The sequence below is a fragment of the Aethina tumida genome, chromosome 1 (assembly GCF_024364675.1).
Source record: "Aethina tumida isolate Nest 87 chromosome 1, icAetTumi1.1, whole genome shotgun sequence".
In the NCBI taxonomy this organism is placed as follows: domain Eukaryota; kingdom Metazoa; phylum Arthropoda; class Insecta; order Coleoptera; family Nitidulidae; genus Aethina; species Aethina tumida.
This window is the reverse complement of record NC_065435.1, coordinates 68,371,220-68,396,863: the sequence shown is the minus strand read 5'-3', so window position 1 is coordinate 68,396,863 and position 25,644 is coordinate 68,371,220. Positions and strand designations below refer to the sequence as shown.

Genomic DNA, 25,644 nt, shown 5'->3' with positions numbered 1-25,644 from the left:
CGCCTTATAAATATTTCAATTATTGTCTCTTTCTACGCTTCCGCCTTAAATATTGGATCTATTTGTGAAAATCTGAAGAGCATGGATTAATACAAAATTTATTGGATCTCGAATGCATCGAGTAAGAAAAGTGTTTTCTTCGGGGAGCTTCATAAGATTACACAATTAGGAGCACCTGAAAAGGAAACGGAAATTGAAAAATCATAAAACACGAAGTGACAGCTCAGAATGGACTGATAGAAACGGTTTTAATCCGGATGCCGAATGTTTAGCGCCAGTCAGGTTTTATTTTTTGTCTTGCAAAGCATTATAATAAAACAGTTTACCGTAATCTAGTTTTTCAATTTATATTTTCTATAGGTTCAAGTTCATGGTTTATTAAAACAATGAAATCATTTCTGAATTGTGACATCATGGGGAAAATTTAAATATCATAGTGAAGGCGGACGTTTCTCGTATAATATTTTATGTTCTTTTTGTGTTAAAAGCTTATTTTCCATTGACGTTTACTTAGTTTTTAAAATGAGTGGACTATAGCTAAGTTAATTTAATAAAACTGAACTGAGAACGTGTATCAGGAAAGGCAATATTAAAAGTTGAGCAAAAAAATAATACATAAACGTGGCGAAACCATTTCAGGAATACCGGCAAAATTATAATTTACGACCGCCAAGGAACAACCAGAACAGTTATTTAGGAAAACAGGATTTCACACTGAGAGGGAAACTGCACTTATAAGGAGGTGCCGTAAAGAAAATAATTAAATTATACGGGAAATATGAAATGCATTTTCGGTTCCTTTTTATCTTTCCCCTGTTTGAAATTCGGAAGACGTTAAAGTTGATGATTCGTTGCCGGCGTGTGAAGTGAACTGGTTTCATTAATGGATTACTTTATGTACGGGGTGCGTCTTTGATTTCGGCGCCGCTAATTAATGGAGTCAATTTCACCATGAAATTCTGTCACGTTTTCTTGTATCTTTATTAAATTAAATCTGGTGATTCGTTCTAAAAGCAATCGTGTCAATCGTGCAATTTTACAAAATCGATACGTTACTTATGCAGCCACTGAAATATCTTTTATTTAAGGCAACCAGGTTGGTTTACCTTTTCGCTATTAGTATGTAGCGGTGTGGTGCAATGGCGATGTCCGTATAGTTCAGTAATACCCAGGGGTGTAGTGCTTGTTGGTGTAGTGTCGGAAAATCCAAACTGAATTACGATGTTTATCTCAAGTGCAGTAAAGGCAAAACTTTACAATTACTGGCCCATTACTACATGCAATATGCATGCTACTCATAAGTCACAAGCTCCTTCGTGTTAACCACTTCTTGCTCTGAAATATGTTTTATTCAATTCAATGCAGATACTCATACAAAACAATCTCCCGTAACGACACGGTTGTCAATTCGATAACTTTGCCGCCCACTTACTTTTATTCGTTCAGTTAATTCCGTTTTAAAATTATGACGTCGAATAGGTTTTACTTTACACGTTTTTGTTTAATGATTGAAAAATGTAACATTTTACGGTGCCATCTTCATACTTTTACAGTTTGAAATGTCCAAACATACACATCTAAAACATGTCCTGTTGTTGTGAAACTTTCCATACGCGCTCCGATTTCCAGTTTCAATTGTCTTTTCTTACCCTCAGGTGGTCTATTTGCATCCGAATATACGTTCATATTATACATGGGAAACTCTTTTATATTATCCGGACACATAAAAATCATTATTTTACTAGATTACCCTCATGGTTACATTCAAAGAAAATTGAAGTTCCACTTGGTTCTTTCCTGCAACACATTTAAGTGCTTTTAAAATGTATATATGATGTCGACAATCTATTGCTCCTAGACGTTATAGATTGTTGTCCCTTGAGCAGTATGCATTAGGCATGTATTCATTTTTCTCAACAGATCTGCGACAATTTTTGGTTCGGTACATGTGTGAATTAAATTCTTTTACTATGGTTATAAGTCCTCAAACCTTGATTTTTAAATAACATTTCTCTTTATATAAGATGGTATGAATAACTCGAAAATTGGTTTTTCGAGATGTATTTTTTTAACGCAAAAAGTGTTTTTTTTTTTTCATAAAATGACGGTGTACTACAGTACACTATGTTATGAGTGTTCCCAAACTAGAAGGAGATAAACTGACTGAAGTGTCTGGAGCTCAGTTTTCTATGATGTTGATTGTGGCGATCCGTATTTTGATATCTCTGTTTCTAAAATATTTACTTTTTCGTTTAAAATGAAAGTCATGGTAGAATTTGGCTTTCTAATATCTAAAAAAATAAAGCTTTATAAAAATATGTAAACTAAGATATTATCTTTAGCTGAAATATGATGATGATTAATTAATACAAAAGAAATGAGAACAAACTGTGAGAAATAATTTTTTAATAATAATTTAAAAATATTACAAAATTATTAGATATCGTTTCCTCCTCTTACTTACATCAATGCAAGCCCAAATACGTTGTGTTATTCTTCCCATTAACATATTAATGTAATTTTGGTACAATCCGTTTCATTAATTCAATGGCTGCTATATTGAGCTCTTGTAACGTTTGTGGTGGTGGTTGCGGAGCCTGAATTTTTCTCTTAAGAATGTTCAAATGGATTAGGACCATTAGAATGTCAATGCATTTTTGTGATGTCCTCAGTTTCTAAGAAAATTGAGCACTGGGCACCGAAATATCTTTTCATAAAAATTGGTTGTTTACACATAAAATAAAGAAGGCATTAACATTTCAATTTTATCTATTCGTCCTGCTATTTATCAGTATTTTTTTGAAAGTTTTATAAAATTACGTGGAGTATTTCAAATAATGTTTCAAGATTCCAAAGATTTGAACCATGTTCACAAACAAGTTATGTACTATTTTTAATTTACATTTACATTTCGTAAATTTTAAGAAATAAAAATAGTAACTCGGAAAATATGTCGACTCATTTAATATAGTATAGCCATTTTTCTCTGAATAATGGACAATTAAAAATGTTTAACAAAAGAATAAAGCTAATGTTATTTCCAGTAAAAAGGCACATTTAATTTCTCAAGAATAGTAAAAAAATTGTTTCTTGCTATTTAGCCACATCTATCCAATCCAATCCTAATCCAATCTACCTAATTTAAGGGGGATTTTTTTAAGACATGTAATATAAATAAAATTAACAAGTTTTTGCTGCACTTATGTACGATTGATAACAAATGTGAACGTGTTCCATCAAGTATCCTAACCAGAATTGGCCGGTCGATTTGAAATGGATCAGATCTAATAAATTTTTCAACACATAAACAGTAATTCATCAGGAATAATTGCCCCGTTGGCAGTTTTCGCACCTCATATTTATCGAGACAACTTAAGAAAGTGGCTTTTTCGCACATTGCCAGAAATATATTTTCGGATTTTTAGTTGCAATTCCGGAGTTATTATCGTCATATCTCACAACGGGGTGTTTTAGTGCGGCGTAACTAAAGTTTTACGGTGCTTTTTAAAACGTCTCAGTTGCATTTAGCTCTATTTAGTCCACCTGACTTTACACACTTGTGTTTCAGCTTGTGCGGTACAAACACTTTGAATATCATTTATTGTGAATAAAAACTTTGACATGATAATCAAATAGTTTTACAAGTCATGTAGGTTGACTTCTTTTTGATGTTAAGATGATATTATTATTATCATAAATTTTTTGATCAAAGGCTAATCACATTTTGATTCATAGCTAACTCCTTAATTCTAGGATTCATATTAAGAAACTGTAATTCATTTGACGACATTATTAAAAGTTCCTCTTTTTTGCTATGGTTCGGTCCAACCTAGAACTAGAATTTTTATCAATTTATGATGTTCACGACGTAAGCTTTAAACGAGTTCAAAGACAATTTTTGAATTTTCTGTCTTTTCAGTTGGATTAAGAATATCCTATTAGTGGATTTAATCAGACTCTTCCGTTGCAAATATTTGTTGTTCAGTTGGTCCCCAGTTCACAAGTTTTTTTCTTGTTTTGCAATTTATAACTAAAAGTGCCTTTTTATTTATAAAGGTCGTTATTATTAGATAAAATAAAGCACACCTTATAAATATGAATAAAATAAGGTAGAGTTTAAGGACTATATTACTATATTCATCATATTAAATATTATATATAAAACAATATTTTCAAACAATGATGTGATTCAGGATACAAAAAACGAGCTTATGAGGAAAATCATAAAAATTAATAAAAGTAACACCAAAAAGCTGATATTAAAAAGAGAGTCAGAATAAATAAATACCAAGTTTGTACCACCTTCAACATCCTATAAATGAAATTCAAACTAAATTGAATAGTGGAGGTGCTACCGCGGAACATTTCCCAACTAATTTGATTCAACAGTTTTATCTAGTCCTGCAACTAGTATCTATTTATAAATACTACATTCGGATATTCATTATTGATAATATATAAAAGCTATGTTTTGAAAATGTAGAAAAGCTTTTATTTATCTATCATAATTTATTTCAGTAAGTTTATATTTTTATTGTATTTTTAATCAATTTTAAAATTTTTGGACTCCAATATATCGGATCAGTCATATTTTAGTACTCAGTTATTATCTTTATAATTTTATAAATTTCTTCTTTTAATTAATCTTTTGTTTTTTTAAATGTATTGTTTCTAAAATATGTAGTAGAAATTTAAGAGGATATGAAACAAGCCAATAATGACGAAAATGTAAATAATTTTTCTTTTAATGTTTAGCCTAAATAAAGTACAACCGCCTTCGAGAATAATTTTTTCATTATAATACAGAAGTGTAGATTCTGGAGGGTTCTTCTCTTATTTTCGCTCTATTTACTATGTCACTAAATACTTTTAAAAATTATTAAGCTTCTCATAATCATTGTATAATTTAGAAAAATGACGTTCTTGATTACTTGTAATTATCACAACCGTTTTTGAAATATTTCAGTTTTACTGTTTGCAGAAAACTAAAGTAATTTCCTTACAGTACAAAATCAAGTAGACATGATATGACGAAATAACCTCAAATTATATATTTGCATTTGTAACAAGTAGATATTAAAATATACCAAAATCTGAATACGTTGATAAGTTTATCATTAACTCTGGATGAATGTCATGGAAACACACGTGCTGCTGTAAGACGACATGCAGAAAAATATCCTAGAAGAATTTTACATAATTATAAAACTCTTCTTACCAATGAGCGACATTTACGTGAAGAGAGACACACTAAGAACTAAAATTAAAGATAGAGGAATGTCTTGTTATTAGCTGTTATAATTCCATCTATTAATAAAGGAAGTTTATCACAACAAACTAATGTATCACATTTGGTAGTTTGGAGAAAGAACAAGAGCTGCAACTTTTAGGTGCAAGGATACTTCGAGTTCCTCGAAGATATTCCTCCTGCTTTGCCATTCAATATCATGGAACAATTACAACAAAAAATTGAAAATTTATGTTTATTAAATTAATAAAATATAGAGTGACTCTTGAAATCTTAAAGGAATAGCTTTAATCATCCACCATAATTTATCTTGGTTTATAAAAAATAATAAAATAAAAATTTTTTCTTTGCTTTCTATTTATTTTTAAATCAATTTAAATTTTTTGAAAATTTCTGTCAGGCAGCACTTGGGTTGATTGCTTGGATCGGCCTGATTTCCTGTGCATTTCTGGTTATTATCATTTATCTTAACTGCATCTTCATAATTTCCTAAATTTTGTGTATTATATTATATTTATATTTTATTATATTTCTGAAAATTAATTTTTTAATATAGCAATTATCGTTTTCTTTTGTATTGGATAGTAGCACAACGGTAACTAGTTTTCATGATTGTGTCAAGTTCAAATGTAACGTTCAAGTTTCAACATTTAGAAAATGAAATATATGTGCCATATAGTCTCGACGTTTCAACTTGAACTGTCAAATGTAAATTTTGTTGAAATGTTATTATGTACTAAAATTTGTTGACTTTGATGATGCTAGTAAAACATGGCTTCGCAATTAACTGAAACAATACGTGTGATAGGAACTCATAAAAATGCATTCAATCCAATCAAAACAAATCAGCTATTTAAACATGGTTATTGTATTCGATGTAAAAATTTAAAACTGCAATTTCCAAAAATAAACATTTACCCGTATTAAACACGAGTGAACCAGTTTAGCTGCAATACATCGCCTAGTCCGTACATGCAATGGTTCATACAGATAGTATCAAAACTGTTGCTGGAAGTTAACATAGTTCCGGAACGAAATTTGAATGGGCGCAACTTAGAAAATCGGGAAATATCCATAGAGATGTCTTTTATTTACATATGTATGGAGCAAGTATTGCAAACGTTTTCAGCGCGTTATTCATACATAATAATTAATTTAAAACTACCAAATACGACGCACATTTGCATTTGAATACGTATGCTGGGAAATTTGAATCTGTATTGAGTAAGTGATGTGGAAAAGTTTCTGGTGCAGATCCGGACGGTCAGTGGCTGGTTTCAGTAAACATACCAGACAATGTCTCATTAGTAACACCATTATTATATCAACATGTACATGTTTACTACACCCACTCAGTCCGACACAACTTAATGAGCACTCTCTTATTGATTCTAATCCTCTTGGTTCTATAGAAATTCTACGTGTACACGTAGTGTGTAGTCGGTTGCAGAATGGCATTACCACCCTAAGGTCGAGTTTCGTTTGCGACCTGAACAAGCGGACTCGCATAAATTATCACCAAATTTACATTTATTGTTATTTTAGTAAGTAACAATTTTGTGTGACCATCTCAACGCAATAATTGTAGAACACTTCTGTATATTTAAAAATTTTTGAGTAGTAGTATAATTATATTATTATAAAATTATTATTTATAAATTTACATCGTATTATATATAATATATTTTGTGCATTTATATTTGATATTTATAGATGAAATAAAGGAACTAAATATAAACCAAAATTTAAAATAAAATTATTATTTATAAATTTACATCGTATTATATATAATATATTTTGTGCATTTATATTTGATATTTATAGATGAAATAAAGGAACTAAATATAAACCAAAATTTAAAATATATAAATTTTATTAAATATATATAAAATAATTATAAATTAATATAAAATAATTTAACAATATATATTAGACTGTTTTAAAAAAATCGACAAATTTGTTTTTTTCTTATTTATATCGAAAATCTTGTTGGAAATGGTAAAAAAATCGTAAATTTGAATTTCCTGTTTAAATAAGACGGGAACGGTGTTCTCTTGGATTTTGAAATTTTTTAACTTTCGTTAGACAACTTTATGGGAAAATTTTATATGACATTTTTTGTAGAGAATTCAATTTCCTATAATTTATCTCCGAAAAAGTTTTAGATATTTTTTACAGATCATAAGTTACCTGTTGAAAACTAAAAATTTTATTAAATAAATGATATTTTTCTGCTTAAAATTAAGCATTTAATTTAAATAAATAAATTTTTACTAAAAAAATTGATTGTTTATTATAATCAATTTTTTTAATAAAAATCAATCAATTATATATATATATATATATATATATATATATAATATATAATATCTATAATAAATACTAAAAAGCATTTAGTTAATGAATTCTCAAACAAGCGAAATAATACACAACATATTTTATACAAGTTACATAATATATAACTCTGATATTTGTGGACTAAAATTATACTTATAGAAAAGTACAAAATATGTGTATTGAATTAAAATATTAATAATTAAACATTTATTTTACTTCTCTTGATAATTCTGGAATGAAAAGGGAACGGGGGTATATTTATCGAGAGCCACAAATAATCCTCCCAAGAGCCTCAGGTTGGCCACCTCTGCCTATTAATAAAATCATAAATATCTTAGTTTATGTCAATAGGATTAATTTTAATTCATAACAGATGAGAGAAAAATAAAGAATTTTTTTTCTAATTTTATACATTTTTATTAGTTTTTATAAATAGTGCTATTTTTTTTTTAATTTATGACTGTGATAATAATTTACAAAAACTAAGTTTCTTTAATTTAGTCAATCTCTAATTTTCTCAAGAAGTGTTTCCAAAAATATGAAATACTTATTATATAATCGATAGGAGTAAATTTTTTGACCCGCAATTGACCCTTTGTTACGTATACCTGGGTTTTACGGCCTACATTTTTTTGGGGTTCTGGGCGGGGCTTAGCGAGAGGGGGTCGCCAAGGATTTTGTTTGGAAAGTGGCAATGCCATTCTGCAGCCGACTGTACGTTCCTATCGAATTACAATGTTGTTTTCGGTCAGGACTTGCATAATTACAAAAAGGAATTTATCTACGGCCCTCAAAAAGTCTGGTTATAATTTACATTTTTTTGTCAGTCACATTTGATATTTCGCCTTTGAGATTTACTAATTAAAAGTTTTGTGGAATTATTTAACAAGTTCTTGAAAAAAATTATACAGAATCTTTTGATTGTACTGCCAAAGCTTCGTTTTAAATTGCTTCTCATTCCATATTATGATTATTTCAAGCAAAGTTTCAATTGCGTATACTCAGAGGAAGAAGTGGCAAAAAATTGGCTTGTAACAATTAGTTTCGGTGTCGGTGAAAATGCCAATCTAAATGTTTCCTAAATAAATAACCGTTTTTATTGCTTTTTATTTTATATTAATTTTGTATGACAAAAAAATCTGCTATGAGAGTCGTGATTGTAGAATAAAATATTCACAATCAAAAATTTTGATGTTGCAAATAGTTAATTTGAATTTAATATAAATGGTACAGCAAATATAAAAATAGCAGAAATAAAACGAATCCATTATATATTCTGTTCTGAATTTCAAATTTACCTGGTTGATTTTACACAACCGAAATTAATTAAGTTGCAAATATTTGTTTTGGCTTTTACAGTGGAAGGTTAAATTGATGATACAATAGTTGAATTCAATTAAGTAAAGAGACATTTAAATAATAAATAATGTTGCATGATTTTCAAAACACTTAATAGTATAATATTTAATATTCTTGAAAAATAAAATAATTTATGCTATTTTTGACAGTTTATTCGATTATTGATATGATTTTTAATTTTTCCACATAATTATGAATATGCATAATTTCTGAATTTTGGTATATAGTATATACTATATACCAATGAATTATATACTATATACTATATATTATATACCAATGAATTTTGGTATATAGTATATACTATATACCAATATTTGCCTGTATGACATCTTTAATTTTCATGATTAAATAATTATCTTGTATCTTGTATCTTTTGGTTTGGTATCTATTCTCATGCTTTACAATAGAAATTGAAAATGGGACAAAAAATACAAATTTTATAAGGATGTCCTGTATTCAAATGGGAATAAATATTTTGAAAATCTCGTAATATTACATTGTTTTAGTGTTTCATTAATCACTGTTAAATCTCATATATTATTCATAATTTTAATATATTTTTTGATGTTCCTCTAAAATTATGTTATTTTTAATCTGTTGTACATTAATTTATATAATACGAGATGGTTTTTATTCTGAATAAAAAAATGTGCTGTTTTGAGTTTGTATTACATATACATGAGCATTATTTATTTGAGTTCATATAGAAATTTAATTTTATTTTCAAAAATTATACTTTAATAAACAGTTTCTGACTGTTAACGAGTTAAAATTTATAATTTCAGTAATTATTTTGTGGTGTTTATAAATCTGCGGTTATTTGTATGCAATATAAATTATAAAATTTATTTAAAACAAAATTTTGGTTTCATAATATATTATATATGGATTGTACGTATGAAAATTGTTTATTACCTTTGTGAAAATAAACTGGCGCGTAATATAATGCCTATTACTAAAATATGTTGAAAGACTACAACATATTGTCTTCATTTACAGTTAATTTCGTAAAATATTTTCTATATGAAAATAAAAATAATGTTAATTTTTCTACTTCTATTTTTAAAACTATTATAAGTATGTTGTTTTTAAATTACCTATTGGTTTAATCTTTTATCAACAACTAGTAGAACTCAACTGATCTGTTCAAATTTTGTTAGAATATATTACCTGCTTATATGGGTATATCAAAGATCTGACAATGTCATTGTATATTTAAATAAACTTACGTTCATAAATAAGGTATATTGAAAAAGTACGTAAAAGTTGTATTGTTATTGACTTTTTATTTTGTCTTTTAGAAATTTTTGATTAAAAATAAGTTTTATATATATATATATATATTTATTAAAAATATATATGTTAGTATATAGGACAGGAATTTCACTAGGTATATACAGTCGGCTGCAGAATGGCATTACCACTTTTCAAACAAAATCCTTTGCGACCCGCTCTCGCTAAGTCCCGCCCAGAACCCCAAAAAAATGTACATAAGTACTTATGTCCTCCTCTGCATGCCTTCTATGATGTTCTTGGGGTATATTCGCCTCTGTCGGTGAATTTATAGCTCGAAGCTCTGGAAGAGTATTACGACGGGGTTGATGGTTCGATCGAGAGCCGCCGTTTCAGTACAGTCCATGTATGTTCGATAGGATTTAGGTCAGGTGACCTCGGGGAAGTTGTACCCCCCCGTTTCGAGCCGTTCGACCACAATTCCTGAGCTCGGTGGTCGAGGATTATTGTCAACAAAAACGAAGTTCTCGCCGATAGCAGTTTGGAAATTTGTTAGTATACCATTAACAATGTCCTTTGCGTATATCGTGCCAGTCCTCGTGTCTTGACATATGTACATTTATTTACGGCCATTATAACAAATTTCTCCTCATTCCATAATGAAAAGGGTAAAATTCTTGAACCCTTAAACGATTTCGTGGAACACCTTGTCTGGAGCAGACACGAATTTGACGATCTTCATAGTACAGTGCAATTATACTTTCATCTGTGAAAAGTACATATTTTCAATCTTCTGTCCAGTGAACATGAGACTTTGCTCATTTTATTCATCGTTGCTTATAATATGTGGTCAAATGCAAGCGTTTCGTGAACGAAAACTTACCTTTGCCAAACGTCTTTGGATCATAACTGGAGCTATATAAGTTCTTGTTGCCTTTTCTTGCCGATCAGCCAGATGTGAGGAGAACGCCGTAGGGTCTCTACTGGCTCCCAATAGCCAATATCGGTTTTTATTTGTTGTAGTTTTTCTTCTTCTACCACTCCTTGGCACATAAGTGAGAAATAACATTTGGTGCAACATGGAGCCTACCTGTGATTTCGATTTGATTGACCCCAGATTCCAACATTCCCAGCAATAGCACGTATTCTTTTTGACTAGAATTTTATAAAAATTTGTAAAGTAATCATTGTCAATCAAGTACAATTAAAGTCGACCTATTTTAATTTATAAGAGTTTAATTTACCTCATTTTTGAACATGATTTTATATAATAAGTAATCCAAGCAATAGTGCATTTAGAGTCACTTTTTAAGATGGGTTTAATATACAGTGTCAATTACGATGGAAGCAGTTCCTTAACTTTTCCTATTTCTAATTCAATTTTAATGAAACAAAGATTACATCCTTTGAAATATAACAAAATGTCAACCTCAAATAAAAACTCTTTAAGTTGAAATATGCCAAATTGTCTAGTCTAATGGTCTATTTAATGGGATGACCAGTCATATGTCATTTAATGGTATTTTTGATCTCTATGCAATAGTATTGTGCAGGATAAAATCAGTTGAGCAATTACTGAGTTATGAGCACACAACTAAGGAAAAAAAATATTCAGTATTCATTATTCAGAAAAATTCCTTAACCAAATGTTTTCGTTTTTTTATTATGCGTAGTCCGGGCAGATATCGCTTATTTTTATTTTCACTTCAAACGTTTCTATTTATTGGAGTATGCCGTTCTGATCTGATCGCAGAATTCTTCAACATCTTTTATTTTGTTATGACATTCAACATTTTAAAAATCTACAGGTTTCAAATTTGGCGACTGTGGAAGCCAAGCTAATTTATTGTTTTTCGCTCTTTATTGTTTTTTTATCTCTTTCCTGTTGGAATTTTTATTATTATTAAATTTATTTTTAAATCTTATGTGAGTCTGTGGTTAAAATGTGTCGGAGAAGTTACGAAACAGACAGTTATTATATATAGGTAATTAATCGAAAAATTTACATTTTGTTTAAATATTTGTTTATTTTAATTTGAATCATTTTGTATGTAACTATATCAATTGACTTCTTAATGTAGTATCACAGGCAATACTTTAATGCTTCTTGGATTATTTTTTTTCTCTCAAAGTTCAGATACTACTACTACTATGTTATTTTTCAGATTAGTAACTCTGAATTATTTTCAAATCATTTTCACTTATTGAAGTACATTTATTTCGAAGGCCTAAGGATACTATAAAAGATGTTAGACTTATGGAAGGTGATAACGTTTTACATTAATAAGCAGCATTTTTCTAAAAATTTAATTCTTTTGAACTAGTTAAGTATGAAATAAAACGTCATACATATTTAAGAATATCAGACAGACACTAATTTAACTCATTAGTTCTCACTGTTATTTCCTAGTGTTAAAAAGATACACAAGTCGAATTTTTTCTATTTTGTGATGTTCACTAGTGATAATAACATATGTTTTATCAACCTTTTAACTGACTGAGAAAAAGCGCATCCTTTATGTCACTATTTATTTCAGTTGATTTATGATGTGACTTTTTTCTTATATAAGATAATTTTATGATATGAAAAAAATGTTTGGTCTTATCCATTGAGCTATTATTAAAATAGAGTTATAAATAAAAATAGGTATGATTCTTAAATGGGCCACGCTGTATGTCTTCGCATAATACAATTACACAATGACTACACTCGTAGAGCTAACCATTTTATTTTCTAATTTAATAATATTCTATTTATTTCACTTGATATTGGTAGCATTACTTAATCTAATCTTAAATATGTTTTTCTCCATTACCAAGTAAAAGCCACACATGGCGTTGTGAAAACAATTGATAAAATAAAAATTAGCTGTTTTATAAGATTAAGAAAGTGGAACTTTATTTTTAACGTTGGATGTTTGTGTACCATGTAAAGTTAAAATTTTCGTTGTTTTCAACAAAATTACGAACTCCCTGCAGTACAATTAAAACAATCTTTGGTAAACAAATCCGTTATTAATATTGACGTAACGGCTGAATCCTGATCGGCAAAGTGTTATCTTATGCGAAACGCCGCGCTTCGGACTGTCCCCATACTTGATAAACTGGGAAATAAAACAATCCCGATGGCCCATCGAACGGTCGAGGCCCAGCGAAAACTTTCGCAATAGTATCAGCGATCTCCGGGGGATGCCGGCGAACTAATTGTGTAGTAACCGAAAAGGGCCTCGAGTGGCGTTTGGACGGGGGGAAAGGACAACCCTTTCGCACCCGTCCCGTCTTAATCTTTTATCTGTGGCACAAGAGTCGCAGGACACAGAGTGCGACTGGAACTTTTGACGCGCTTGCGTTTCGCCTGGATCCTGTTTACGTAGGACGAGACGTCGCGACGTTTCAGTTCCAGACCAGACGCCGACGCTCTACGTCCGACCCCTTCAGCGGTCCTGTGCACGTGTACGCTGTAGTTTTACGTAGTAAGAGGCCGGCGATTGAATAACTCAAGACTGATCTTTAGAATTTAGCCGCTTTCCGGCCGTAGCCGTTTGTTGTTGTCAATTCTGTGTGGATCTGTCGTTAGATTTTTGCTGTTGACAATTTGATGTTTTTTGCTTGTTGTTTCTTGTGCTGTTGAAATTGTGAACCAGGATTTTATATAAGGTATAAATATTGTTTTATATATTAAACGTTAATTTTATTTAAATAAATTTTATTTGTTTGTTTATTTATATTTATTTATATTATTAGAGTATCGATTGATTGATTTAATTTGAGATATGTATGTGCGTGATTATTTTTTTTCCAAATATTTCAGTATTATATTTTATAAATATTGATACAAAACGTTATAATTGCATTAATTATTTTAAAGTTGCACTGGCGTAATATTTTAATATGGCTTCATTTATTTATTATATTATTATTTACCCATTTAATAAAAAATATTACTGACTAAATGCTATTAATTATTTTTTTAATAAATTAAAATATTATTTTTACTAAAATGTAAAATTATAACATTTTCATTAAAATCACAGATTTAAAAAATTCTCTTGTTTTTAAATTAAATCAATTAATTTGAACGAGACTAAATAAACTCTAGTTGAATTTATTTTATTTAACATTTTATTATATGTATATAATAATTTTCCATAATGAAAAGCTTAACATTGTAATTTATTAGTTCAATTAATTTATCTGTTGACATAAATAATGATTAATAATCTGTAATAAATAATATAAAAATTAAAATTCGAAAGAAAAATTGTGTGGTATTTGAAAGAGGCGTGTCCTTTTGTTTTGAAATTGAAAATAAATGCTTATTCCATATTTTCTTTAGATTATGTTCATTCGACCCCATAAAATAAAATTAATCAAAAAATATTTTAATTAAAATAATATATTTTATGTTTGTGTATTTATTTTTAATAAATTTCTTTTATTTCAGAAGCCCTTTACATCTTATAAATATAGAAAGAAAAGGTGCAGAAATAGTTTTTATTTGCAAGAAAAAACATTTGATTCCCTTAAATTATCATATTTTTAGTGATATTTTTAAAAGTTACCTATTGTATTTTTTTTAATAAAATAAATAAATAAATTAGAATTTTTTCGAGTTACTTTATTTTTTTCCATAACTTTTATTCTGATTTAACCCAATAAAATTTAATATTCCGTATTGTTAACCGATAACCGATAATAAAATAAAACCTAATAAGGAAACGTAAATAAAGTCCAAATTAGGACGGTCTCGCGATTTTTCGAAACCTGCTTAGCAATTTTCTCCCCGGCACAAGTCGAAATTGTCTCTAACTGTTCGTAGGAAATCAGGCGCAATATTGAATGCAATATACGTGTCGGGCGTAGCGCGTTCCTTGGTAAGCGTTTTTGTAAACTAATTTTCCGCAATTCAAAGCTCGAATTTTCTGGCATAACCGTTGCCGGCAATACGTATGCAGATACGGGATATGGGAGGACACCTCAAAAGGCGAATATCCACAAAGGCAACGTGACGTGTTAACAAAAAACTCGGGATTATCTTTCACTACATTTTCGACGAGAGTGGATTTATTCATGGCCCCGACATATAAAAAAAGCCGATGCGGGGATGTTAATTTCGATAAGCACTGGGAGGTTTCCACTTGTCCTTTGTTCATTTCACGCTGCTAATTGCTTCTGACACTTCAAAAACGCTTGTTATGCGTTTGTCTATATTTCCACTGTCAACTATTACAATTATATATATTAATTATTATATTGTTATTATTAAATTAATGAAATGTGTATTAACAAACAATTTTTTCAGCTCAATTCTTTCGTTACATTAATATAATATGAAACTGATCAACGATAACTTTATTACTTTTTTGTTCCAACCTTTTGTTTTTACGTAACACGTTAATTTGGATTAATATTGAAGTAAAACACAAGAAAAAAATCAATCAAAGTATTGAACGATAAAGAAACCACATTTCCAAATAAAACGAGTTTATCCAGACTCCTAAAGTAAATCTCAATCTCTTGATCTCTATTCGATCCTGTTTCGCAACAATTACTAAACCAGATAATTAAATTCTTTTCCAGTGTTTGTCCCCGCTTTATTAAAGAATCCTCGACAGACCGCGAAGTTTGCGTTATATAATTGTCTGTTTATTTTAAAACGACGAAATCTCAGTTTTAACGAGACTTTATTGAGATTGCATCAGTTCGTTAATTTTTTTTAGTTAGTACTAAATTAAAAACGCATTTTAAAGTAGCAAAATGTGCTTTGAAAATTAAACGTTGTAAATTTATCAATTGTTGCAGTTTGGAAGAATTTTCATTGGCTAGGTTGTACGAAAATGTAAAACTCGTCCATTCGACTTCGAATTTGAATTGAGTATAAGAAAATTTAAATGTATTTTATCAAAATCTAGCGTAATTTCACTTAACTATAAACAATAAATTTACTGAATTCAAACTAAAAAGTTGAAAAATTTTATTTTATCTACCAAAATTTGTATTTTGAAATAACCTAACGTAACCTAATCTTGCTTAACCAACTTTAATGTAAATAATGGTATATGAGTAAAAAATATTTGATTTCTATATAATTTTTATATTATTATTATATTATATTTAAATTATTATAGATTATACCTAATTTTATATAATTTGACCTATTGTTAAAGGAATAATGATATGTAAGAAAGAGAAAAAAAAAGGGAAATATTACATTTATTAAATCTAAATTAACAAGTTAGAAAACATTAGTTTTTCTTTAATAATTTTTATTTTAATACAACTTGACCTAATTTAATCTGACTAAAACAATCATTATTGAAATAATGGAACATAAGAAAGAAATGTTTTGCGAGAGCTATAAATTTGATAAATCAAGATTCAGAAGTACAAGATATTAATTGAGAAATTAATATCTTGTAGAGATGTGATAATTGTATTTTGTTATAATGTAAAGTAACTTAACTAAACCGTCCTTAATGGAAATAATGCAATATAAAAAATAAAAAAATTATGGGGGACATTAAATTTACTGAATTAAAACTAAACAGTTACGAAATATTATTTTCTCTATCATAATTTTTATTTTAAAATAACCTAATGTAACTTAATCTTACTTAACCAACCTTAATGGAAATAATGGTATATGAGAAAAAGAAAATTGAAGGGAACGATAAATTTATTAATTCTAAATTCATGTTTATGTCATATTGATTTCTCTATAATAATTTTTATTTTAACATAACCTAATCTAATCTAATTTAAGTACCCTTAATGGGTATGATGATAAATAAGGAAAATAATAAAGGGGAGAGAAATAAAATTATTAAATCTAAATTAACAAGTTAGAAAATATTAATTTTTATTTTAATGCAACATAGTGTAATCTAACTTAATCAAACATTATTGAAATATGTTAATGGAACATAAGAAAGAAATGTTTTGCGAGAATAATAAATTTGTTAAATCAAGATTCATAACTACAAGATATAAATTTCTCTATAAGAATTTATATTTTATCATAATCTAAAGTAATTTAACCGAATTAAACCAACCCTAATCCAAATAGTGCAATATAAAAAAGAATTAAAATTAAACAGTTATAAAATATTATTTTCTCTAATATAATTTTTATTTAGAAATAACTTAACGTAAGCTAATCTTACTTAACTAACTTAATGAAAATAATGGCATATTAGAAAGAGAAAATTGAAGGGATGATAAGTTTATTAAATTTAAATTCGGAAGAGAACTATATTGATTTCTCTATAATAACACAACTTTTATTCTGATCTAAGTTAAATAACCTTAATCGGAATAATGATAAATCTGGGAAAGAAAAAAGAGGGAAATAATAAATTCATTAAATCTAAATTAACAATAATAATTTTTATTTTAACACAGTGTAGTTTAATATAAATTAATCACCCATTGTTGAAATAATGGAACATAAGAAAGAAATGTTTTGGGAGAAAGATAAATTTATTAAATCAAGATTCATAATTATAAGATATTTTTTTCTCTATAATAATTTGTATTTTATTATAATTTAAAGTAACTTAACCGGATTAAACCAACCTTAATGAAAATGGTGAAAAAAAGGAAAAAAAAATTGTTGGAGAACAATAACAGTAAATACTGAATAGAAACTAAACTGTTATTAAATATTATTTTGTCTATCATAATTTGTATTTTGGGATAACCTAATGTATCTATCTATCTTAGTTAATTAACCAGAATGGAAATAATGATATATGAGAATGAACAAATTGAAGGTTAGTTTATTCAATAATTCAGTAATATTCATTTCTCTATAATAATTTTTATCTTAACACAACGTAATCTGATCTTACATATGCAAGCTTAATAGAAATAGTGGAATAGAAGCAAGAAAAGTTTTATTAAAAAAAATTAATTAATTAAATTTAATTTAATCAGAATTATAAGATATTAATTACTCTATAATAATTTGTATTTTCTGAGCATCCTTAATGGAACATAAGAAAGTCGAAAATAGCAAAAACAATAAAGAATTGGAATTAAAAAGTTAAACACTATTATTTTTTCTACAATAATTTGTATTTTATAGTATGATATATAATAGAATTGAAGAGAATAATAAATGTATTAAATCTGAATTTAAAAGATGTATTATATTTATTTATAAAATTTTTTATTATAGTACAATTCACACAACACAATTTTAAAGTAATCTAATTTAATGAACCTTGATGGTAATAATATACAATACAAAATATACAATACAAAATATTAGTTTAATTTTAATAGTTCTTATTTTAACACAACCTACCGCAACCTAATTGTAATAAGAGAACATATAAATGAAAAAATTCAGGGGGACACTAAATTTATTAAATCGAGTTTCAGTGATTGCAAAGTTATTGATTTCCATAATTTATACTTCACAGAATCATCACATGGAAAAATTGCGGTAGAAAAGTAACGCTTTTTATCTTTACGGCACTCTTGAAAATGTAGGCAAGTCAAGAAGCTTCATATTGATTGTGTATTAAACTTTTATGAAATTATTATCTGCATTGGCAACATTTTAGCCGGTCGGTCGACAATTTAACATTGAGCGACACATAAACAGCGGGCAGGCAATAAATTTCATGCATCATATAGTGTTTACACAGTTCACACCGTAAAGTGGATTGTTATTGTGTCGAATCGGGCACTAAAATGCGTGCCATAAAAACAGATAATGCATTTAAATGAGCCGCCATTTGAGGACCGTTCAACCGGAAACTGATAACGTCCCCCAGGCAATACGGCGACGACCCCGCAGCTCGCAGGAACAGGACGGATCCTGCGAGCTGCACGACTACCGCAATAAGCTTAACAATGTCGAACTGCGGCCCCCGCACGACCGTCGCCCCCGCTAGGTAACAATGCAACGCGAAACGTAGACCGCCACAAACTGGGTTCTGCTACTTCACAAAACAATAATACGACCAAGTTCTTTTGTGGCGGCGCGCCAATGTTGTTTTACGTGGGGTGGGTTTTTGTTTTGATATTACGAGCCGTTTGAAAAAGAACTATTCATATAACATTATGCATTTTAAAATGGATCTCTCTCCGTGAAAGTTTCATAATTAGAATCCATTGTTTTTTAGAGTAATTAGCTTTTGCACTAAGAAAAAAAGAATTCAATTTTTTGTTTTAAGAAAAAGACAAGGTTTATCGAAATTTATCAAAGAAAATTTTCATAAATTTACAGAAATTACAGTTTTTTAAAGTCACATATTTTAAGAAGAAATTGATTTTTTTTACGATATGTAAAAATATTTTAAGATATAATATAAGTTCAATACTTTTTACAACATTTGAACAAAAAATTCATCCAAAATTTGAAAATTGTAACGAAATTATGAGGTTATTATTATTATATATCAAAAGATGAAATTTCAAAAATCACAGAAGAGGAATATTATTGATAATCAAGATCGCATAATATTTAAAACAACAAAAATTATCAAAAATTTCATCAGTTACCCTTTAAAGAAATTGTTTGGAAATTGGACCATGTTTTGGTAGAAGTTCTGGTTTTTGGTATCAAACTTGGTCTAAGTAAAAATTTGCAAAGAGTTGTAAATTTTTTTGTGCAAAAATTTCATGGTTTGATGAAGTAACAGTAAAATATGTAAAAATAATGTAAATTTCATAATTTGTTAAAAAAATAGTAAAAATAACAACAAAAATTGGGAAATTAGGTAGTAGTGGTCATTATTATAGCAACTTTTTTAACATGTTAAATATTTTAGCTATAACTAAAGAGTAATAAAAGTGTGAACAGTTAAAATAATATTGATTTACTATTGTTGTTATTCTTATTCTATAAAATGTTACATATATTTTTCTGAATTGACAAGTGGACATTAATGTAGCAACTTAAATTTTGGGTTTTTATTTATTCATTTGTGTTATTTAATTTAACATTAACACTTTGTATAGCATCCTGTTTGTTTTATTATTAAATTTAAATTATTTAAACCATTTCCGTGGAATATACTCCACTAATATACGACAACAAGTCTATATTCCTTCAAGCTTCATGAATTGTTATGAAGAGTTCATTTAAATATGTAAAGCAAATGTGATCAATGTATCAAAATCAAGTAGTCGAAATTAGACTTTCATATTTTTTTAGTAAAATCCAGGTCTGGAGTCAAACGAACCCTCATCCACAAACCATTTCCTCACAGCTCTTGAACTAATTTTAGCAAGTTCCATCTTCTTCAAGATGGCTTTAATTTCAGTTAACGATTAGATAAGATTGTTTTTTGACTCTGGAATTATCCAGTTATAGATTTTCTTTCGAAGTTTTTCGAACATCAACATTTTTTGTAGTTACAGCCGGATTCTCTTAATTTTTTAATAATACTAGAAGAAACGATTTACTTATTTAGTCGTAAAATCTTAGCTATCTCTTTTTGTTTTTTGTTTCTTACAGTTTCACTTCGACCAATGATTAAATAATTATCATGAGCAAAAGCAAATAATTATCATAATAAAAGACTCCGACGTAAAAAGTTATTATAATTTGGTCCGTTGAAAAATAAAAGAGTTGGCAATTTTTTAAAGATTAAAATTAGATTAAGCAGTTGCATAGTAGAAACAATAATAACAGAAAAAATAATAAACATTATAGTTACTGACATCTAATACAAGTAGTACAGCTCATACTTTTAATATATTTTTTATTATAATTATGACCACTACTATTGTAAATAAATATACACTTTTGTTATTAGATTAGGTTAACTTAGATTAGATTTATTTATATTAAATAATAATTTAAATTAAATTTTTTTGAAAATAAAAACATTATAAAAAATCGAAATTTCAATATATAAAGAAATATATACTAGCTTAAGTTAGGGTTTATATAATAAACTTTGGTAAGATAAGAAAAGATAAATATACCGATGCAAAATACAATTGAAAGTAAACAAAACAAAAAGTGTAAAGGACATATGGTCCTGCGAAAATAAAGGCAAAGTACCTACAAAGTGTGATTACTGGAAATGTCCATTGTTCGGGAGAAAAAATCCACAACCTCATACACGTTTTAGCACTTTGTCAATATCAAATCAATTTATTGAATTAAAGTAACACATCGTAAGAAAATAGATCATACATCATACTTGTCTTTTATTTTAAAAGTTGACGATGGATTTTTATTTTTTTTTTGTATCGTCTTTATGAAATGTAACAAAAGCCAAACTGTAGCGACAGCCAATATTCCATCTACAGATCTAAACGTTCTCGACCGTGGAACTGACATTGAGCTATGAACGCGATACGTTTGATATACGAGGATATGGGATTACACGCTTAAAATTTATATAAAATTTATTGATATTTATACACTGGAATGTAATTTTATTTATCGAAATAGATTTGCTGTGATTTATATAATTTCACACGCATGTCTTATCTTGGGTAGGATATTAGTTTTTTTCGTGATACTTTTGAAGGGTCATAAATATTGGTGGAATTCGGTTTATTGTTTTATTTTTTTAGCTGTGAAAGCACATATTATTTAGTGAATATTGTAAAAAGAAATGTCGTTAAATCGTATTAAAAAACCTGAAAACTGGAAAATTAATTTTAGCATAAAATTAGTTTTAAAGGAACCCCATTTAGTTTAATCTATTGAAACTAAATATCGGATTTATTAAAAGTTTGACCAGCCTGTTGCGAGGGGGATGCTGCAGGACCCTTTATTTCAATCGCAAATATCGGTCTTGTTCTTTCATTCATTGATCTTTTTGATGTAGAGGTAGTTTGATAAAGTCAGTACACAAGGAGGAATAACACTTTGTGCAACATTTAGTCTTCCTGCAAATTCAATCTGATTGACCTCAGATTCCAACAATTCAGTTGCTGTACGTCTCTGGAGTTAATTTACGTCTAAACATTATTATGGGAATAAATTTCGGCAAATCCGTGCAATCATTACTATAATCAATTATAAACTAAATGCACTTTATATTCATTTCTTTTCCTTATCATTTGTCTAGAATTAAAAAATAAATAAAAAAATAATCACTATTGTACAATCAAGTACAATTAAAGCGAACTCATTTCTAACTTGTGTTTATTTCTATCCAACTTAATCTCTTTTTGTTTTCTGGATGGGAAAATCTTGTATAAAGATGTCTGTTATTGGTGGACAGTGTAGTATCAGATTCTTACTGACTAAAGCCACTTCCCGTCACGGTCGCCCCTGCCAGAAATGGCCTCTTGACTTTTGGCGGGCCATGATATTTACTCTCCCGTTATCTGTAGTTCTTTCGCCATCTGTCGTATGACACGGCACATCATCTCCTCCACAATCCTCCAACCATCTTCACCCTCTAGCGTAATTAGGATGCATACAAATATATCGTACTTCTCTTCCATGAATGGTTCCATTCTGTATACTCTACGTACTCCACTTCTCCATCGTTTCTGTTCTCAGGTGCCTTTCACGACTTTTACCCTCCTCCAGATTTTCTTCCCTTCCTCCACCACCAAATAACTTGACCTAAGCTAACTGGAGTTAAACTTTTTATTGTACGAACACGAAACATGACCTAATTATCTTGTCAAACTAATGAAACAAAACAAATATACAATGCATATTAAGTATAATTTACAAATGAAAACAACCATCCATAATAGAAAATTGACAAACTGAACCGCAATAGAAATATTTCCGTTTGAAAGAACTTTTTATTACGCAGAGAAACGCATTTATGAAGTGCTTTCAATGTTGTTGTTTATTCCACGGGCATTTCAGTTTAATATTTACTTTAGGAATTTCATGAAAAGCAGGTTATCAGGTTTGCAGTTTTCCATATGTTGAATATTTTTAAATTGAATAAACATTCCTGTTTCGTGTCCACAATCCAACCACGTCAGAAAATGCCTGCTGTACAAAAGAGAAATGCAAACTACATGTGTAATTTGTAAATGTCCCCGGGGCATTTTGCGGCAATGGAAATGTTTAATTTGTTAAAATTCTACTATTCCACTAAACTTTTGTCTTCTAATAACTGTGACGTCTGAAATAAATTAAATAAATTCCCCGCCATTAAAATTTAAAGTTTGAAACAACACCAACCGATTGAATTAATTCCCAAAAACGAAAACTAATATGATTAATCGTTTTCGTACTTCTTATGTTCGAAGTGGTTTTAAATTTACGGCGAATTTAACAAGCGTTTTTCTTCTTCAAACGGAATTTATTCAAAACAGCGGATTGACAACGTTTTAGTTGTGCTCACACAGTCACACAACGGAACGAGCGGCCTATAAAAATGGGATTACAAGAATCCGGCATCATAAGTGTTTACATGGTTCAATAATTCTTCTCAAATGGTCGGTCAAAGTTATTTTACGCCCTCGAATTGACGCCCATGAATATTTTATGTCGTGAAAAATTATGTTTGTAAAATATGCATCCGGTCAAATTAACTCCATGCAATCAGGAAACAATGAGGGACCTAGATGCTCATTTCGAGAGTCTGGTGTTTATTTTTATTTCTCCGGTTTTAATTATTTTTTGTGTTTATGTTCATTATTCCTTTGTTGTTTAGAAAATTTTAAAATTCAAATAAAATTATAAAATATTTAATATTTTTATATAATTTCAGAGCATACATTTTTAAATATAATTAAGTTTGTTTAATTTTTAATATACCATAATATATAAATATGTTTTTGTTCTGTGTTACATGTTAAATTTACAAAAAAAGAACTAGATATGAATAACAATAAATTACAATAGAAGATTATTTAATAAATAATGTTATAAGTTTATTCCAAACCCAAATAAATAATTGTTGAGGTTGCAGCGATTAAACATTAAATTAAAATAAAGTTTGTAACTTTTTGTTTTACTACTTTTTGCAAATTTAAATTCATACTTAAAAAATTATTAATTGTAAATTAATGCATGCATGAGATTCATTTTTATTAAAATAATATACATAAAATTCAATTTTCTCCTATCATTTAAGCCTATAATATTTAAATTATTATAACTAAAATTAAAATATTGATGATTAATCACGAAACAGAATAAATTAATTTTAATCCTACAAAAATTAATTGAAAATTTTAAAATTAGTAAAATAAAATAATATATTTTAACTTCTTTTATAAAAATTCAATAAATGAAGTATATATATTATGTATATGATTTTTAAAAAGAAATTAATTTTTTAATTATTTTTAATAGAACACAATACATAACAATATTATGTAAGACGATGCAAATAATAAAATTAAATTAAATTTTTATTATTTAAATATATATAAATATTTATATATAAATTGCAAATATTTGCAAATTGCAACCTCACTTCCTTGAATTTCTCTTAATTGTTATATGTTCTTTTCAATTTAACTTTGATTAATGGAAAAAAATATAAATTTAAAATATTAATCAACGAACGTTTTTGTTGTTCTTTTTTTGAGAGAATAAAAAATAAATAAAGAAAAAAGAATAAAAGGAAAGAATTAAAAGCATAATAAAATGATAATAAAATACTCTAATAATTAAATCAAATTTGAATTATTTAAATAAATAATTTTAAATTGTAAATCGACTGTTTGAATCCAACTCCCTTGAATGTCGTTACATTCTTATTATATGTTATTTTCATTTTTTTTTTTTAATCTTAGAAATTGACCCAATAAATCGTTTTTTAATTCAAATTTTTCATTTTTCAATAAATAAACGCCAATATATATATATATATATATATATATATTGGCGATTCAAAAGTGTTGTAATTTATTTGTATTATTTGTGGCCTGTTTATATGGGGTAACTTATTCCACAAACCTCCTTGGTTTTTGCTGTACTGTTTTATCTGTACCCTAATAAATAGCCCTTTTTAATTAACCGGAAAAAATTGTTTCGTTTTTTCAACCTTTTTGAGTTTTTTGACAAAAAAGACATTTCTTGGTTTTAATTTTTTTCTTTCTTTTTTATTTTTCATTGCAAAAACATGTATTTATATTTTTCAAATTATGATACGATATGATATAATATGAGCACTTAAACTAGAGTTTAGTTTGAAATTCAATGAATATCGAGATTAATAATATTTCATTAGATAATTACGCATAGAATGGTACTTGTGTCCATCGAATTAAAAATAGCTGAGTAACACCGCTCAAATCAGTTTCCACATTAAATATGCCAATTAAATAAAACGGGAAGATTTAAATTTATTTTTTTAGTCTTAAGGAACCATATTTATATTTATAAAAAACGACAAAAAATTAGGATACAAAACACGTTCCTGAACATCCTAACTTTCTGTCAACTGCAAACGAATCGCTGGTAGCTTTATAATTTGAAACATTAAACATACGTTTTGTGGAAAATTCTTTGTACATTTCGACGAGATTTATGTTTGATATAATATAAAAAAATCGATACGGTA

At 28.1% G+C, this 25,644-nt stretch overlaps 1 protein-coding gene across 1 annotated transcript in view; it reads left to right on the top strand.

Moving 5' to 3' along the window:
* The first annotated feature begins 13,509 nt into the window (after positions 1 to 13,509).
* Positions 13,510 to 25,644, top strand: part of LOC109599535 (voltage-dependent calcium channel gamma-5 subunit) — a 310,643-nt gene continuing 298,508 nt past the window's right edge. The window contains exons 1-2 of the mRNA XM_049961210.1: positions 13,510 to 13,633; positions 13,695 to 13,837. The gene's annotated coding sequence lies outside the window, so the exon portion shown is untranslated. The remainder of the gene's footprint in view (positions 13,634 to 13,694; positions 13,838 to 25,644) is intronic.